Source organism: Eulemur rufifrons, chromosome 20, assembly GCF_041146395.1.
Source record: "Eulemur rufifrons isolate Redbay chromosome 20, OSU_ERuf_1, whole genome shotgun sequence".
Lineage (NCBI taxonomy): Eukaryota > Metazoa > Chordata > Mammalia > Primates > Lemuridae > Eulemur > Eulemur rufifrons.
In genome coordinates this window covers 29918146-29936048 of record NC_091002.1, presented here as the reverse complement: position 1 = coordinate 29936048, position 17903 = coordinate 29918146, and the positions used below count along the sequence as shown (strand labels likewise).

The 17903-nt window shown below is 41.5% G+C and overlaps 1 protein-coding gene across 1 annotated transcript in view; it reads right to left on the bottom strand.

Moving 5' to 3' along the window:
- The window catches only part of SHLD1 (shieldin complex subunit 1), a 103421-nt gene that overhangs the window by 4762 nt on the left and 80756 nt on the right, over positions 1–17903 (bottom strand). The gene's annotated exons all lie outside the window — the stretch shown is intronic.

Below are 17903 nucleotides of genomic sequence, written 5' to 3'. Positions count from 1 at the left end.
CTCCACCACCTAGCTGAGGAAAAGACTCCTGCTAACAAGAGAGGACTGAACGGTCGTTGAGGGAAAGTGGAAAAGAGAGTGATGGCTTTAAAAATAAAAGGTGCAGCCAGAGAATATGGGACTGCTGTTCCTTCTAATTTTTGGTCCTTGTATCTATCTACCTATCCATGATTATATCTACTATTCATGACTCCCTCTCTCTCTCTCTCCGCCCCCCACACCCCTTTCTGACTCTCTGAATATATAACATATACATATGGCTAAAAAAATCCGACTGTACAAAGGGGTTTACTATAGAAATCTCCCTTCCACCTCTATCTCTGCTTCTCAAATTCCCCAATTCCTCTCTGCAGTCAGCAGGACTTAACCACTTTCTGTGATTTAGGCTTAATTTATTTTGGTACATATACAGCTGCATCTTCTTTTGAATGGCTGCACTGTATTACATTGAATGGATATAATAGAATTTATTTAACCAGTCCCCTTTCTGATGGATATTTATTTAGGTTGTTATCCTTTGGGTTTTAATTATTCATTTACAACACAGCCACAGTCTCAGGGGTGGGTCGTGGGATAACCTGCTTGTAAGAACTAGTGCATTCTACAAGCCCTGTGCACACTCTTTTGCTTTAAAATTGAGACAGGAAAGGATTTTGTTGTTATGTGTGAGAAAAAGGTGAAAACGTCTTGCAGAATATTTTTGACATTGATATTCTCAGCCTGATGAGGAATCAAGAATAAGCAGCAGGCAAGTACCAGGCACAGAAGAGGAACAATCGTCTCTGATAACACAGACTTTGGGGAACAGAGTGAGACTTCATTTGAAATCTCTTCATTCAGGGAATGAAGATGTCTTGCAGCAAAGCTAAAAGGAGGTTTTCAGTTTCTTTTTCCTGAAAATTAATGAGGCTCAAAATCTTTTTGCGTGTGCTGAATGGATGGATACATCTTCCTGAAAAGGTTGGGAATTATTTCACCAAGACCACAGCCACAGAGTATTTAAAAGAATAGTCTTAAAAAGGATATTAGTGGAACGACTGGTCAAATTCAAATAAGATATATATATTACTTAATCATGTTATATTAGTGTTAAGTTCCTGATTTTGAAAATTTTACTGTGATTATGTAAGAGAATGTCCTCGTTTTTAGAAAATGCACATTGATGTATAATATCTAGAGATAAAAGGGTATCATATGCATAACTTACAAATGTTTGGAAAAAATACAAAGATAGAGAAAAGAGAGGATGCTAAGGCAAGTGGGGGCAAAATGTTAACATTTGGGGAATCGAGGTAAAAGATATATGGGAATTTTATAGTATTTTTGCATTTTTCTGAAATTTTAAATTCTGTTAAAACAAAGCAAAAAGAGTATTTTGGGCACAAGAGTCTGTTTACAATCTCTGTAAAGTAGTGAGTACCGAAAAAGAAGCTGTTGAGTGAGAGCCCTTCTTTGAATGCAGATCTGCGAGAAGTTTTTCCTCTACTGCTGAAATTGTGTAAGAATTCCGACTACTATGTAAAATACACTGACTGCCAATAATTTTTTAAAATTGCCACCCTCCAGGAACGTCTGCATTTCAGTTTTCCAGTGATTTTCCTCTCTTCTTGATCCCTTGGAAAGCATGGAGTTAAACAATGTTAATGTCATCTTGGGGCTTCTCCAATTGGGCTTGGACGGAGTTTATTACTCATCAAGACAAATTCTGATGTAAGAAAAATGTTTTCATTATTATCAATTGGATTGAAGGGGGGAAAATCACCCCTGGACTGTAGCCATTTACCACATTCAGAATTAGCCTTCTTTTAAAATTTTTCATTATTTTATAAACTTTTTATGATTTTGCCTTTAACATTTAGGTCTCCATGTACCAGAGAAAAAAAGCCATCAGGAGAAGCATTTCTCAGGAATTCTCTCAAAGCAAGATGAAGGAGGAAAATCAATATTTTTCTAAGGAACCAGTGCTTAAAATAAACATGGCATGAGATAGTATAGTCATATTTTTTTACCATATCATCACCAAATTGTCCTGGGAATGTTTACTGAAGTGACCATCCTTCCAACCTCCAATGTCATTTTGAAAAAAAAAAATCTAGAGTCCATATACACATGAATATGTTCCTGGACTCTTCTAGAATATGGATCCATTCCATTTCATTGGACCATTTGTTCCTTGGAGCAGTACCACACACTTTCTCTATCATTGTAGCTCTTTTTTTCTTTTTTTTGAGACAGGGTCTCACTCTGTTGCCCAAGCCAGAGTGCAGTGGCATCATCATAGCTCACTGCAACTTCAAACTCCTGGGCTCAAGCAATCCTCTTGCCTCAGCCTCCCGAGTAGCTGGGACTACAGACGTGCGCCACCTTGCCTGGCTAAGTTCCTTTTTGATAGAGACACCTGCTCTTGAGATAGCTCAGTTTCTATAAAGGCTGATACTCAGGTTGAAAAAAAGAAAAAAATGAATGATGAAAACCAGAAAGACATCAGACTTGATGGTATCCTTTCATTAATATAAGACCACATGGAAAACTTCAGATGGTTTTTAACTCATTCAAATCTTAGTAGAATGTTCATACCCCAGACAAAACTGAGCAAGTGTTTTTGCTTTTGCCAACACCCCAGCCTTTCACAGACATCACCAAATTGCCAACTCACAGCTGGCTGACCCAGAGTTTTAAGCAAATGCTGCCCGTAGTCCTGAAGGAACCCAGAAAAGAAATATTCTGTTCCCTCAGGATCATGGTTCTCTACCTACCCAAGACTCATCATGTTTAGCAAATTGTAAATCTCTCCAAAACATCAAAGCTGACAAGGACCTGCTGAAAGAGCACTGGCTGTAACCTGTGGCATTTCCAAACATTCAGGACATTTGCTGAATGGAAGGAAGTGGGAGTCAGTCAATCAGTGAGCATTTTTTCAGTCATCCCAGGGCTGTGGTCAGAGTCTGTGGGCTGCTAATGAGTTCCTGAGCAGGGCTGAAAGAAGATTAAACCACAGAGTGACCCTGTAACATAGGTGGAGAGTTCCTGAGCAGTAAATAGTGAAATACATGATCTGTACCAATTAGAAATTTGGTTTTTGGGGGTAGTGGGGGATGTGCACCTCTGAATTGATTTTGGGAACTTGTACGCTGGGCTTTGAATGAGTAGGGAACAGAGCTTTTCTACAAGTCTGGAGGCTGAGAGTGAACACAGTGTATCGGATGCTGTGGGTGTCCTGCCCACACCCTCTTGGGTCTTAGCATTTTATGCACAGCGCCTGACTTCCAACTGCCAGCATCTGCCTCTGTCTGAGGGCTCTGCCTGGTGGCCAGGGCCAGCTCGCTCTTGCACACAGCAGACCAACGGTGCAGGAGAATCAGTGCCCTCCCGGTTGCAGCCTTCAACCAAAGACTGCTGGGAACTGGTGTTTCCATACCCCAGCTGCCTCATTCCTTGTGCAGGATAACTCTGCGATGAAGCTGCAGGTGCCCATGGTGGTAACTTGCTTGATAATGCACCTCCTACTGGCTTCCTTCCCTCCCCTGTCTCAGGTCTCCACTCACCCGCTCAAATAAACTACCTCCACTTGAATCTGTGCCTCCGAGTCTATTTCTGAGGGAAACCTGAACTAAGACACACAGGCAGTGGACAAATTCTCTGAAGGTCTTTCTGGCTCATCATTCTCCACCTTGTAATCCATCCAGGCAGTCAGAAAGTGGAGAAGGCAGGTCTGCCAAATGCCCTCACCTCAGCCCAGAAAATTCAAGGGCATCTTTTCCAGTAATAAAGAAACTCTGTGCCTTGGGGAACAGCTGTCACAGTGTCAGCTCTGGCCTCATATTACTTAACCACACAACAACACCTCCCCTTACAGAATTGGAGAGCCATCAGAACTACACTGAAAGAACAGCGGCAGAATCCTAGCTGTCGCCTCAACAAATCTACGTTCCAGTTCATCTCTGCCCCGGTCTGATATGGAGCAGCATAGAATACTCTTAAGTGCAAATCTGACCGCTAATGGAATCCTTGCAGAAGAAGTTTCCATGCCGCTGGAAGCTAATGTGCTCACACTGAGCATCTGAATAAAAGTCAAGTGGACAGATTGGTCTTTGGTTTTCCCCCAGAAATTGGGCCAGGAAGGAGACAATTAGTGAACTACCAAGACTGGGGAAGAAACTGGTTCCCCTTCAATGAGGGTAAAGCCTTTGCAAACCCCACACTTAGAATAGTGCTATTTGCCTGGAGGATGTAACCCATTTTGGCAAGTAATAGCAAATGCCTCCATATTTCATAGAAACAAAATAACTGCTGTTGGCCGTGTCTATATGCTAATGGAAGTTCAAGTGGAAAGGTGGAATGGTCATTTGCCTGTGCGGAGTTACTCAGCGTCTTAATGCCCTTCCCTCTACGATGTGCATTACGAAGGGAAGCAGGATCCCTTCCTACTATAGAAAGGAGCCCAGCCGGATGCCCTTTCCCCATTCCCTGGCCACTAGAGGACAGTCATATCATTCACACTCAGCAAATCAAATGCTCACACCCAGGACTTTAATTTCGACTCAGGGACAGTTTAGAATTCCATAGCAGTAATGGTGTCTGGCTCCTGTGCCCAGCTGCAGCGATAACAACCCAGAGTGGCAGCAGGGCCAGAGTTAGGGATGTCCTAACCAGACCATCCCTGGAGCATGACCTAGACTGTGTCCCTGCTGCCCAGCCTCCCTCATCTTCTGCCTGATTTCAAAACCTGGTTATCCATCCTTCTGGTCAATTCTGTTAGCCACCCACTATCCTTTTATTAAAGTGAGCCACACAATCCACATCTGTTGTGTGAAACCCAGAACCCTGAATTGATGTCCCATAGTACAGAGAGTCTCCTCTGGGGGTCAGAGACCTGGGCTCTTGAACACGGGGCATCTAGATAGCTGTGGGGGCATTTCTCTCTTTCCTTTTCAGGGACTTGCCTGCTTAGTTGCTAAGGTTATTTTCCTGTTCTGTGATTCTACATGAAGTGCTAGCCAGTGAAATTTACGTGGGTTTCTGCATCCCTAATGGGGAGGGGTATGAAAAAAGATGTCATTGTGTCCAGGCCACAGATGGATCTGGTCCAAAACAAGTCACTTGACTGTTTCAAGTCACTATATGTGTGTATAGGTCCCCAAGGAAGTGAATGGACCTAGTAAATACTGCTTTGGCATGTCAATAGCAAGAACCTCCATGGTTCATTTAATAATGTTTGCAGATGTCTGCTCTATGAATGGGCCCATTGGAGACAAAGAGAATCAGAGATGATAAGACAGAGTGACTGGCACTTTTATGTACACAGTAATCTAAGTAGTTTTGGAGCCCTGAAAACGAGTCTGGGGAGTAGAAAATGTGGTTGTAACATGCACAGATCACGGAGTTCTTTTGTGGGGGAAGGAGTCATTTGTTTTTAAGCTTTCCCACAATCACATAGCAAATGCAGGAAAAAAAAACCCCTGAAACTTTATGGGTCAGGAAAACTTTTACAGTGAATGATAAACCAATCTATTTGGAGGGTGGTTCAAAAGCAGCTTTTAAGGGAGAGGGAGACTACTATAGTTTGAAAGAGGCTTACGAGTATGTCAACCAAATCTAATAGTAAATCCTCGTTCAGATCCTGATTCAAACAAACCAAGTGTAAGAAGGCATTTTTGAGACAATTGGGGAAAATTGAACATGGACTAAATATTAGATGATGTTAAGGAATTGTTGATGATTTTCTTGGTAGTATTAGTTGTGTTCTGGTTGTTTAAAAAACGTCCTAATCTAATAGAGATACATGCTGAATTTACAGGTGCAATAACATAATGCCTTGGATTTGATTTAAAAGACTCTAGCATGGCTGGGCGAGGTGGCTCACGCCTGTAATCCTAGCACTCTGGGAGGCCGAGGCAGGAGGATCGCTTGAGGCCAGGAGCTTGAGACCAGCCTGAGCAAGAGCGAGACCCCATCTCTGCTAAAAATAGAAAAATTAGCCAGGTGTTGTGGAGCACGGCTGTAGTCGCAGCTACTCAGGAGGCTGAGGCAGGAGGATCGCTTCAGCCCAGGTGTTTGAGGTTGCAGTGAGCTATGATGATGCCATTGCACTCTAGCTTGGGTGACAGAGTGAGACTCTGTCTCAATAAATAAATAAATAAATAAATAAATAAAATAAATAAGACTCTAGTGTGATACTACTCAAAGTGCGGTCTGGGGATTGGTTCTAGTTTCCAAACTGTGTGTTGCTGGCCTGTAATAAGTGCAGAAATTTACAGCAAGTGTTTAGAAATGGTTATAGTATTTTGATACGGCCATAGCATCTAAGGAGTGACTAGTGGACTCTAACCAGGGTAGAGCCCAGTTTGGGTGTTGAACCTGGTTGGTGAGTTGTGTGTGACTTGGGCATGAGCTGTGTGTTGGTATTGGTCCATGGCAGATTGGAAATCAAAGAAAAGGGCCCTTTGCCACCGACAGCTTGAGAAGCAATGCTTTAACTGCCCCCTCCCCAACACACACACCAAGCAGGGTGATGGGGGAGAGTGTTAAAGAGAATGGCAGAAAGCTGATGGCTGTGGAAGCTAGGTCATCAGCACATGGGGTTCATAGTACAGTTCTCTCCACTTTTGAAAATGTTTGAAAATCCACATTATTTGGTATATCCAAAAGTTTTCAAAATCAGCCTGTCAATGGAGGAGACATTTTAAATGGATATAGTTATATGAAAACATACAGTATGTGTGCGTGTGTATTTCAAATAACATAGAAATGACACACAACATGTAGCTCACGTAAGGATTATATGAAATGAGTCAAATAAAACTTTGTTTTACAAAAGAAGTCTTAGGTAAGCAAACAAAGTAATGTGCTGGATCATGAGCTTGGTGAGCTTTTATTATATAATAAACCCTGATCGTAAAATAAAGTCCTTAAGGCCATGAATCCTGTGAGATTCCACTTCTCTGTCTCTATAGCACTCAACCCACAGTACTGTGGAGTAAATGGTGCTTGGTAAACATTGGTTGATAATAAACTAAACTCAGGAAATGAATTGTTATGGACAGCAGTTTAATTCCTCATGCAATAACTCCACACTGCGCAATTGGAAAATTAGTTTCCCGGATCCACCCTCTTAGAGATTTGGCAAAGAATGTTTAAGCCTAAGGGGGACTTGGAGCTTTGTTATGCCCTCATTTTGCAGACACGGAAATGAGGTCCGAGGGAGTTATGTGAGCCTCACTGGACGTCCTGCTTGTTAATAGCAGTGCTGTTGCCTCTCATGCCTGCAATTGGGCTCTTCCTTCGGCCATGATGTCTCTCAGAAGGTACAAACTCGCCTCCCACTCTGGCCCTTTGCTTTTGGTTTTAAAATTATACAGTTTCAGTTGCAGGAAAGGGAAGGAAATTGTCAAGCTGGCTCCACTAGGAGGCTGAACAGGAGACGTAAATACATAACAAATTCATGTCTTGGTCAGTATTTACCCAGCACTGGTCCATGCCTGGCCTGGGTAGTATAAACTTTCTGGCCTTCAGGAACTTTCTGTCTATTCAGGGAAGGAAGACATACACATATGAGCAGTGAAAGGACGGTCCTGCTGTGTAGGATTAAAAATGCAAATGAGTAGTTGGGCAGAGCCATGGGGGCTGGAGAAGGGATGGAATGTTTTGGAGGGTCAGGTCTGAGGAATGTGGAGCGAACACCCCGGTTAGATCAGTGTGGACCTGGGGTTGTGCTTCATCCTGTGGGCCTGAAGGAGCTTTCTGTGGGGGATGGATGGAATCCCCTCAGCGATCAGGGAGATCAATGTGGTAGCCACAGTGCGTGGAAGAGGCTGGAAGGGGGAGAACCCTGAGGAGGTCCTTAAGGAGATGAAAATGACAAACGACACAGGTGGTGGCAGTGGGAAGGAAAAGAAAAGGCAGATGTAAGAGTTTTGTTTTTTTAAGGAAAAAACCACTCATGCCAAGTCCTGTTCTAAACGCTATATAGATGCTCCTCGGTTTAAAGTGGGATCACATCCTGAAAAACCCATCGTAAATTGAAAATATTGTTAAGTCAAAAATGAAAGGGAAGGAAAGCTATGGTGGGCAAAGGCTGTCTTGTTATGCAGATGAAGTCCCTCAGGTAGCAATTCCTCAGGAAGAACAGATGGCAGCCTGCGGTCAGAACTTTAAAAGTGTCAGACCTTTAGTCTCTTTTCCTGTGAGTTACTCTTTCCTAGATATGGATAAGGGGACCTCAGGGAAAGCCTCTGTCTAGATCCCGTTTGTTACTAATGTAGATAGCTGTAAATTTCTTTTACAAGAGGGTAGCTTTTCAGAGCTATTCCTATCTGCAGCTTCTCTGAATAACCAACTCAAAATATGCCAAAGAAGCATATTTTGAGGAGGCATATCTTAGTTTCCCTACCACTGTAGCTAATTTAAGCAGAAAGAGATTTGCTAGAAATGCACTAGAATGTTGAAAGGGCGAGAGGAATAAGCTCTAGGCTGGGATTCCAGCAACTACTCCCCAAGCTACACCACAGAACTAGAATGATAAGGGAGATAGGGTGGCCCCCGACTCCTATGCTGGGTTTCCTTAGCTTTGGTCAGGAAACCACTCCCCTCACCTTCACTAAGCTCTGCCACAGTTAAGAAGCTGTTGCCACCCCTGTTAACCCCAGAAATACACTGCTATCAATTTCTCTAGCCCCAATAAAATGGATGCCCCAATGCCCTGCCTATGTCTTCATAGGTCACTTCTGAGTCTCACACTTGTGTGTGGCTGGTAGAACCCAAGTCCTGTATCTGCAGCACAATGGCAAGGGAAGCTGGGACAGGTGTATTTCCAAGCCTGGGAAATACCTGAATGTGGAAAGGTATTCAAAAGTATTTGGGCAGATGCAAGTGATAGATGTCCATGAAGAGATACAGTTGGAAAATCCTCTCATCCTTTGTAGTAGGTCATTTTAGAAATGGTGCCCCAATGAATCATGGTGTTGTTCAGTTCTTCTGTATATTTCCTAATTTTATGTGAAGAGTTCTCTCAATTGCTAAGAGTGAGATGTTGAAGCCCCCTTATTTGTGCATATATGTTTAAGATTGCTACAGCTTCTTGGTGGATTGGTTGTTTTATCATTATATGATATGTTTCTTTTGCTTTGAAGTTCATTTTATATTATAGTGTAGTCACTCCTGCATTATTACAATTAACGTTAGCATAATATATATTTTTCCATCCCTTTAACTTAAACCTATGTTGTTATATTTGAAGTGAGTTTCTTTTAGACAGCATATAGTAGGTTCATGGTTTTTTTTACCCACTCTGACAAGATCTGTATTGTAATAGATCATTTACATTTATAGTGATTATTGATATGTCAGGACTTAAGTCTGCCATTTTAGTATTTCTTTAATCTGTTTTCTTTGTTTGCCTTTCTGGGAGTTATTTGAGCATTTTTAAGGATTTCACTTTGTTTTATTTATATGTGTTTGAATATATCATTTTGTATAGTTTTTTTACAGTGGTTGCTCTAGGTGTTAAAATATCCACATGTATCTTACCACAGTTTACCATATTGACTCTTTATCATGGAATGAAGTATTGAAACACTAACTCCATTTAGGTCCCTTTACCTGTGTGTACAGTAGGAAAAAATAAACTGACTCTGTTTTCTCCAACCACATTCTCATATTCAACACACTACACATTTCTGTGATCATATGTGGAGGTTTTTCCCTACACCACGCAGTTCCCCAGCAGACACCAACGGGGTGTCCTATAATTTAACTCAATCTTGACATTATTCACCTAGAGATAGCATCAGATCCCATAGGTAAAGAGCTCAGTCCCACAAGACTGCCTTGCATCAGACACCAATCTCAAGTCCCAAATTGTCACCTATACTTCTGGCTATAGATGGGGTTTCTGACTCCCCCTTCATGTTTGATAATTTGCTGGATGGCTTACAGAACTCAAGGGAACACTCACACTACTGGTTTATTATAAAGTATATGATAAAGAACAGAGATGAACAGCCAGATGAAGGGGTACGTAGAGCAAAGTATATGGGAAGGGGTGCAGAACTTCCATGCTCCGTCCAGGCACACCATCTTCCCTGCACCACCACGTGTTCAGCAATCCAGAAGCTCTCAAAACCCTGTAGGGCTCAAGGATTTTTATGGAGACTGCATCATGTAGGCATGATCTATTATTAACTCAATCTCCAGCCCTTCTCCCCTTCCCAGAGAATGGGGAGTGGGACTGAAAGTTCCAAGTTTCTAATCATGGCCTGGTCTTTCTGGTCACCAGTCCTTACCCAGGACCACACCAACAGTTGCCTCATTAGAACAAATGACTCTCCTGTCACCTAGGAAATTCCAAGGGATTAGGAGGTCTGTATCAGAAACCCAGGGCAAAGACCAAATATTAGAAAAAATGATGTACTTAGCATCCCTATTGCTCAGGAATTTACAGGGTTTTAGCAGCTCTGTCCCAGGAACTAGAGGTAGAGACTAAATACACATTTCTTATTATATCACAATATCATAACCTGCTTCTCTTTTTAAGTATAATTGTCTCAAGTACTTGATCTGCATACATTAAACGCCACAATAGATGTTTTTATAATTTTTGCCTCAACTGTCAAATATGATATAAGAAACTCATAAGGAGGAATACTCTATTATACTTACTTCTATTTTTACCCATTCTGTTGTTCTTCCTCCCTTTCTGAACTTCCAAGCCTTATTTTGTCATTTTCTTTCTGTTTGGAGAGCTTCCTTTAAGCTATTCTTTAATGGTAGGCCTGCTGGCAACAAATTGTCTTATTTCTCCTTCATACCAAAAATATAGTTTCACTGGATATAGAATTCACGGTTGACAGTTCTTTTCTTTCAGCACTTGGGAAATGTTGTGCCACTTCATTCTGGCCTCTGTGGCTTCAGATGAGAAATCTGTTCTCATTCAAATTGGCATTTGCTTATAGGTAATGCATTTCTCTCTGGTTGCTCTTAAGATTTTTCTCCAGTTTTCAGAAGTTTAATTATGATGTGTTTTGGTGAGGATTTCTTCAGATTTATCCCATTTCTGGTTCATTTAGCCTTGTGAATCTGTGGGTTTTTTCCATCAAATTTGGGAAATGTTTAGACCTTATTTCTTTGAATACTTATTTAACCTCAAAACATTTCTTGACTCTTTCTGAGATTCTGATGACATGAATGTGAGATCTTTGTTATTGCCCCATTGGTCCTTCCCCTCTTCCCACAATCTCTTTTCTCTCTGTTGCTCAAAAATGAATAAATCCAATTGAATTGTCTTTAAGTTCAGTGATTCTGTTGTTTGTCTCCACTCTACCATTGAGCCCATCCAGGGAGTTTTTTTATTTTTGTTGCTGCACTTATCAATGCTATGGTTTTCATCTGGTTCTTTTTGTAACTTCTATTTCTTTCCTGAGGTTTTCTATTTTTTCCATATGTTTCAAAGGATTTCATATAATAACTACTGTTGAAACCATTTTGTGGTGGTTGCTTTCAACTCTTTGCCAGATTGTTCCATCATCTGATTCATCTCACTATCGGTGTCAGCTGATTGCCTTTTCCCACTCAAGTAGTGATTTTCCTGGTTCTTGGTAGACAAGTGATTTTCATTTGTATCCCGAACACTTTGTACATGATGTTAGGAGACTCTTGATCCTACATAAATCTTCTATTTTAGCAGGCAGCAACCCCATTTAGGTTTAGTGTGTCAGTTTTTGTCTATTTCTGTGGACTATAGTTTTAATGACAGTTGCATTTTCTGAGCCCTTGCAATGCTATTCTGGTCTGCTTTGTTCTGCTGGCTCTTTTTAAGCTCCTACTAGATCCTTATGTGTGGTGCCTGCAGAGGCAGAAGGCAGTTTTCTGGGTTGTCTGGTACCATTATGCAGGTGCTGGGGATGCCCCAGGTCACCTGCCACTGCATGAATGACTGGAAGATGCTGGGCCTGCTGGGACTGCTAGTGCAGGTGGAGGGGCCCATCTGCTGGTCACCTGGTATGGGCCAGTGGATGACCTGGCCTGCCCGGCTTTCACTGTTACCACTGATGTGGGCAGCTTGGGCTCATTCGTGGCTGCTGGTGGGTGTGGGGTGTGGGGTGGGTTAGCCCACCTGGGTTCTGCTGTTGCCATTGCTGTGGGCAGATTGGCCTGCGGCTGTCTGTGACTGTAGAGTGGGGGAGGGGTTGGAAACTCATTTTTGCTGGTGCTGTCGGTAGTTTGGGTCCACTGCTGTCAGTGGGTATGAGTCTCCCCCCTAAATTCCTGCTGGGATTGTCCTCCCTGATCCTTTAGCCAGAGGGACCAGAACACACACACTCTCTCTCTCTCTCTCTTTCTCTTCTTCCTTCCTTCCTTCCCTTCCTCCCTTCCCCCTTCCCCCCCTCTCTCTCTCCTATGCCTGTTGGTGGTTTCAGGCTGGCTAGTGCCCAGGTTATGCGAAAGTAAAAAGAAAACCCGGGGAACTCACTGTGGTAGTGTTCTTCAAGTCCTGAAGTCCCTAGCCAGTGCACTTTTATCTTTCCACCTTTCTGAGTCCTTTTATGATTGCCTGTTGAATTTTTTCCATGATATTTTGTTATATTTCGAGGGAAGAAGCCAAGAAAAGCAAATCTATACCATGTTTTCCTGAAAGTGGAAATAGCTTTGGGATTCTGAGCACATGCCTGTTGTTTTAAGCCACTGTATAAGTTTCTGATTGCTGCTGTAATACATTCCCACAAATTTAGTGGCTTAAAACAACAAATTCATATCTTATGTTCTGGAGGTCAGAAGTCCAAAAATGGGTCTGGCAGAGAAAATCAAGGCGTTGGCAGGGCTGCGTTCCTTCTGGAGGCTTTGGGGAGACTCCATTCCTTGTCTTTTCTGAGGACCCTTGCAGCAACGGCACCATTCCGACCGCTGCTTCCATGGCCACATCTCTCTCTCTTTCTCTGACCCTCCTGCCTCCCTTTTATAAGGACCCTTGTGATTATACTGAGCCTGCCCAGAAAGTCCAGGCTAATCTTCCCATCCCAGGGTCCCTAACTTAATCACATCTGTAAAGTTCCTTTTGCCACGTCAGGTAACATATTCACAGGTTTCGGGGATTAGGAGGTGGACATCCTTCAGAGCCACTGTTCTGCCTACCACAGCCATGACATTTTGCATCGGTCTGTCACTTAGCAATAGAAAATGGATACACCCTTCCCCCTCAGCCACCCAGTTCTCCCCTACAGAGGCAGCAAGAGTCACGGGACTCTTGTATCTCTCCAAAGATATTTTATGCATATACAAACATTTCTCTTTTCCCTCCTTTTACCCCCACACGAATGGCAATGCACTAGATATACTGTTTTTCCCTTTGCTTCCCCCCCCCCATTAATATTAATAATATACTTTGGAGATATCTCTATGTCTCCAATAAATAAAAATTTGCTTGTTCTTTTTTTACAGCTGCATAATAGTCTACACTGTGGATATGTCCTAATTCATCTAACCACTCCCTTACTGTTGGGCATTTCTGTTGCAGCCAACCTTTTGCTTTTTCAAATATGCTCCAAATATGTAAGACCAAAGGCTTTTTAAAAGTTCCTGCTGGGATTTGAAGGGTGCCCAAGAAAGACCTTATTTTCAAGGGAGATGATTGTTAGTCACTGTTATGGCTGAGAGGGACTTTAACCGAGGAGCAGTGGCCGTGGAGGCCAGATTAGAAAGGGAGAAGGCACCAGTGAGCATGGAACAAATGGGGCCACCTCACAATTTCACTGTGCTCTTTAATTTACAAAGCATTTCCAGGCACATTTTGTGTACATATGTATTGAACAGTCATTGACTTATGAGAGCCTCATACTCTGAGACATTGCAATCACCTGTTATCTCTAATTTCCAGATAAGGACACTCAGGTCCAGAAAGGTTGAGTGATTTACCTGAGGGTGCACAGTGGCAGAGCCAGATCTCAAACCTAGGTCTTCTCTGTCTCCAAAGTCCAGCATCGTTTTGTGTCCCAGCTATTTCCCAGGGCTAGAAGATAGGAGCAAAGTGAAGAGAGGAGCTGGACAGAAGCAAATTATGATCAAATAATTTTTTTTTTAGTGCATGGGGGATGTGTGTGTGTTTGGGTGTATGCATGTGCATACAATTTCTTCTTTAAGATAAAGGAGATCTGTAAACATGATGGAAAAGGGGGAAGAAAAAAGGACTGAGGATACAAGACAGCAGGGAGAAAATGTGAAAATCAGGGCAGGGTCAGGCATTATTGTGTCCTTGTCGCCGGGGATTCTAACCAGAGCATTTGACAATTGCACACCTGACATCTCAATGGTCCTCACACCTTCTAGAAAGTCAGTGTGGCAAGAATCAATCAGGGTCCCAGGAGGAGCTTGCAAAGGCAACCAGAAAACTTTCCCAGTTTGATATACATGCATCGCATTCTCATGAAATAATAAAGTGTGCTTAAGGCATCTGACATTAAGCTGCAAATGCTGAAGAAAGCAGAGAAGAACATAACAGAGAGGGCAGAGATGCTAAATCTTGTGTCCTCTGCGAATGCATCACCCACTGAGACAGCAGATGGAAAGGATTCACTTGGAAGGATTTGGAGAATTCTCGGTTCAGTTGCTGGTAAAACTGCTATCTCTGATGCACAGCTCTCAGGGATTTAAGAAAAAAGCAATGAGAGAATAAGGCCTGTGGGTTTCAAACAAGCAAAGAGGCCTGGTCTAGTCCCCAGCATATTTGCCAAGAGAATCATCTATCCCAAAGGGGCCATCTCTGCATGTGACCTTGCTGGTGAGGACTGAGTTCTCACACGCATAGCGAAGGCAACCTTCTCCTAGAGAAGAAAGCAGAAACTCAGAGAGCCAGGCACTGCACGGTGGCCTGAGGGAACAGGAATAGAGAGAGGAAAAGGAATCAACAAGCATTTTGAATCAAAATGCAGCAAAAAGAGAGGTGGTTTGTCATTTATTGGGATGTCCAAAAACCAACGTGCAAACAGAAGTTATGTCTGCTTCATTTTGTTTCTATTGTAGTATTTTAAAGTAAATTAGAGATATTAAGATATTTTACCCTTACATCCTTCAGTGTGTGTCTCTAACAAATAAAAACATGTTGTTTTAGGAGGTGGCTTGTGGGCAGAGGCTGCTGCTAACCCAACAGCAATGAGAGAAGCATGGGAAGCTGTACATGGCAAGGTCAGTCTATATTTTTAATTTTTCAGCTATTTATTTAATTACAAAGGTGATGCATGTGTTCCTATTAGAATGCCCATGTCCCCATGTTTTTGTCCACACTAGATAGGACTGAATTTTTCAATTTTTTTGCCAGCCATATAAAATTAAAAATGGTGACACCTTTTAAAAACTCCATTTCTTTATGACATAGGTTGAACACTTGTTCATATTTATTGACAATTTGCATTTCTGCTGTGAAATGCCTGTTCCGTACTCTTAGTTCATTTTTCTATTTCTTTGCCATTTTAGCGTTTATTTACCAAAGCTCTTCATATATTATGATATTAAACTCTTGTTTGTTAATGTTTGGAGAAAATTTTTTTCCCTAGTCTGACTCTTGTCTTTCAACGTTGTTTTTCTTTCATTCATTCATTCATTTAGAGGCAAGGTTTTCCTATGTTGTCCAGGCTGGCCTTGAACTCCTGGGCTCAAGCAATCCTCCCACCTTGGCCTCCTGAGTAGCTGGTACTACAGGGCAAAAATATATTTTTGTTACAAAAATTTCATACATAGAAAAGTAGAAAGAACTGTGAACCTCCATATACTCATCACCTAGATTTGGTAACTTGTTAACATTTTGTCATATCTGTTTCATCTTGTTTCTGTTGAAGTATTTTAAAGTAAATTACAGACATTAAGACATTTTACCCTAAATACTTCCATATTCATCTCTAAAAAAATAAGGACATTTTCTCACAAAATCACAATACCATTACCACATATTTATGGTATCTTTCACTCTGAGTTTTACATTTTTATGTAGTCAAAACTGTCAATCTTTTCTTTTATTGTTTCACATTGCCATCTGTTTTAGGAAGGCCTTCTTCATGCAAAGATTATATAAACACCTATATTGTCATCTGTAACTTTTATAGTGCTATTTTTTTGCATTTAGATTCTTAATCCATCTGGAATTTTTTGTGTGTATAATTTGAAGTGGGGATCCTACCATTTATTGAATATTTAGGTAATTCATCCTTTACCGGCATTTAAAATGTTATGCTTAACACAGACTACATTTCCATGAATATCGCATTCTATCTCCCTTATTCTCTTGCTTAAAATCCTCAAGTCACTTCCCATTGTCCTTAGAATAATATTGCAACTCCTTACCCTAGCCTAAAAGGCCACAGCCTGCTTCTGAAATTCATCTCCCACTCTGCCCTCTGTGGACTGTGCTTCAGCCACTCGGGACTCCCTTCTGTCCAGACACTTCAAGCTCATTCCAAGCTGAGCTTTGCACTAACTTTGCACATGCTGTTCCCTCTGCCTGGATGCGACAGTCTTTGTGTGGCTGGTTCTTGTGACATCTGCAGCTTTCAGCTCAAATGCCCCTTCTTCAGAGTCTTCCTCAGACCACCCAGTCCAGAGCGCCCACCCCAGGCACTACCACATCATCCTTTACTATCCCAGAGCACTTCTCACTATTTGAAATGACCTTGTTTTTGTCACCCCTCACTAGTGGGAGACCTTCCAGGTCTGGTTCACCACTGTAGCCCCAGCTGTAGTAGGTGCTCAGTCTACCCCAGAGGCTACCCCAATTTACCTTCCCCCTGATAGTCAATCAGAGCACGTGTCTCCCTGCATCCTGCCCAACGCTACATTCCTTCCAACTTTTTACTGTCCTCCAAAATACAAAAATCAAGAAACAAAAACAAACAAAAAATAACAAAGGGTATCTTATTGGTGTTCTCAATTGCAGTTTTTATGTTTGAATGTAGTTGTACATGATTTCACGTTTATTAGCCATTTGTATAATATATATATATATATATTTTTTTTTTTCTTAAGTACCTGTTCATGTTTTTTGTCAATTTTTCTATTTGGTTGTTTTTCTAATGATTTCTATGAATTCTGTTTGTTGAAGGAAAAGTCTTTCTGTTGGGTGTGTTCCAAGTATTTTTTCTAATTTTGATCTTGTTTATGGTTAGGCAGTCATTTTCATCAAATTTGTCCTTTATGATTTTCAGGTTTTATACCAGTCTTAGAAAAATCTTCCCTATTCCAAGATATCTAGATATCTCTATTTATGTGTCTACATCACCTGGATTTTATTCTAGCATTTTTATGATTATATTTTTTTACGTTGAAATTTTTTAATTCATCATGTATTCATTTTGATATTAGAAGTGGGGTGGGAATCCAGCCTTTTACTCTCTCTCCCCGGATGTGGGGGGCCAATGACTTGAAGACCACCTGCTAAAAACTCTACCTTTTCCTTGTGGATCTGAAATGCTGCCTTCATCATATACTCAATTTTCACATGCATGTGTATCTATTTATGGACTGAATGCTTCCTTTTTCTATTTCTGTTTTGTTGCTGCTTTAATTACTGTAACATTAAACATATTTTCACATTTGATAAGCCCAGTCCTTTCTTTTTAATTTCCTGGCCATTCGTGCATGTTTAGCTTTTTAAAAGAATTTGCATTATGGTGCATGGTAAGAGAGGCAAAGGTGGATAGATACAGGTTGAACTGACGGAAGTTTCTTGCAGTGTTGTAGGAGAGAGATGGTGGGAGACTGACAGGGTAGGATGGATTATTTATCCCACTGAAGTCCAAACTTCAGTCATTTTCAATACAACTTTTGTAATTTTTGACATATCTCTACATCACCTGCACTGTTATTAATTTAATTTTTTCATTCAGTCCAGTTTTACATCTCAAATACTTATGATGCACTTGTCTTAT